Source organism: Carettochelys insculpta, chromosome 4, assembly GCF_033958435.1.
Source record: "Carettochelys insculpta isolate YL-2023 chromosome 4, ASM3395843v1, whole genome shotgun sequence".
Classification (NCBI taxonomy): domain Eukaryota; kingdom Metazoa; phylum Chordata; order Testudines; family Carettochelyidae; genus Carettochelys; species Carettochelys insculpta.
In genome coordinates, this window is record NC_134140.1 from 114121056 (window position 1) to 114123169 (window position 2114).

A 2114-nucleotide genomic window follows, 5' to 3' on the forward strand; every position below is an offset into this window, starting at 1 on the left:
GCAATGCTGTGGCTGCGTGAATGTTATTTTTCTGACTTTACTTAATTCGACATTAAAACGTCAAAACAAGTAACATCAAAAAACCTTGTAGTGTAGACATAGCCTTATAGTCATCCAGTAATGAGTAGAGCAGTGCAGAACTCAGGTGTTTACAGTCACATGAACATGTGGAAAGACCTCCTTAGATTTCAGTTTGGTAGGCTCTGCACCTTGAATTTTGCTTTACATTTGTGTGTTTGCATCAGTGGCAGATTTAGAGTTACTGGGGTCCTTCATTGTCAGGGCCCAGACAAGAAAAAGAATATATTCTCTCACCCCCATTCCTGTTTTTCATTCTTTTTCTTCCTTTTCCTCCTATATTCTAATATGAAGTAAATGAAAGTAAAGAGGGGTACCATGATTAGGGCAGGGGTTGGAGTGCAGGAGGAGGAGCAGGAGTCAGGTTCTGGGGGAGTTTTCCATGCAGGTGCTGGGCTGTGGTAGATCTGTGGGAGGGGGTGAGGGTGGCTTTGGGAGGAAGCTTGGGTGCAGGCTGTGGGGCTGGGGCAGGGTGGGACGTAGGGGTCAGGCTCTGGGAGGGAGTTCTGGGGGTGGGCTCGTGGCTGCGGGAGGGGTTGGGAGTATGGGAGAGTCAGGTGGTGGTGCTTACCTTGGGCAGTGTAGCTCCAAAGGTAACCAGCAACTTCTGGGCAGGGTGGGGACCACTGGGTCTCCATGCACTGCTGCCCATAGGCACTGCCCTGATAGCTTCTGTCAGCTGTTCCTCCCAGCCAATGGGAGCTGAGGAGCTGGCACCTAGGGCAGGGACAATGTGCAAAGACCACCCCCAGGACCCATAGGGACATGCCGGCTGCTTCCAGGGTGCAGGGCGGGAAACAGAGTGGGCCTTAGCCCTGCTGCAAACACATTGCTGTTTGCACCTTGGGAGGAGGGGCACAACAGGTCTCTGTGTGCTGCTCAGGACAGAGGCAGAGTCTTCTTTCCCTATGAGTGCTGCGTCTAAATGAGCAGCCTGGGGCTACCAGCCCTGACGTGCAAGCAGCCTGCCTGTCTGAGCCAAGCTGCACTACTGCAGCTGGGGGTCCCCAGGTAGACCCCATGCCACAGTGTTTAATGGTAAATGTGCTCCCAGTTTGAAAAAATACAAAAACTGACAGCATGACTCAGTGAAACCATGCAAATGGTATGGGGAGACCATGCAAATTGAGTAGAGACAGACCTGAACCAAAATCCCCATTCCAAATATCTCAAACTTTAGATCCAAATCCAGGCTTTCCTAACTTTCTCGTTTAAGCCCATTTCTAAACATGATGGGCTTATCTACATGAGCCCCTTCTTCGAAAGGGGCGTGGTAATCAGCCCAAGAGGAGAATAACCATGAGGTGCTGTGATGCATATGCAGCACCTCAGTAGGCTAATTTTTGCCACGCAAACTTGGAAGTTGCAAACTTCAAAGCACCAGCAAGCTGGGGAGTCGTGGACACTTTGAAGTACCCACGCAACTTCGAAGTGCTTTTACTCCCAAAGGCTGTGTCTACACTACAAAAGCAACTTTGAAATTGCTTACTTCAAAGTGCAACTTCAAAGTAACAGACTTTAAAGGTGGGTGTCTACACACACCCTACTTCAAAGTTAAACTTCAAAGTAAGGGAAAACGTGTAGACTCTCTGCTGTTAACTTTGTTAACTTCGAAGTTAGTTCCTAGTGTACACACTCCCAAAATGTTCTGGGAGTAAGGGCACTTCAAAGTTGCACAGGTACATCGAAGCACCCACAACTACATGCCTTGCCAGTGCTTTGGAGTTAGCAACTTCCAAGTTCGCACAGCGAAAATCAGCCTAATGAGGTGCTGCGTATGCATCGCAGTACATCATTGCTATTGCCTGCTCAGGCTGATTACCATGCCCCCTTCGAAGGAGGAGGATACTGTAGACAAGCCCGATGAGTTTTCACCTGATTTTAATAGGAAACCATCAATCAGCTCAGGTTTCCTCAGCCTGGTTAACAACCTGAAACCAAACAAGCAACGTGATTTTGTATCCTTACTGTTTCAAACACTTTACAGCATTAATGACCAAGTATGTCTGCAATCCAAATTTAATCACACAGTAATG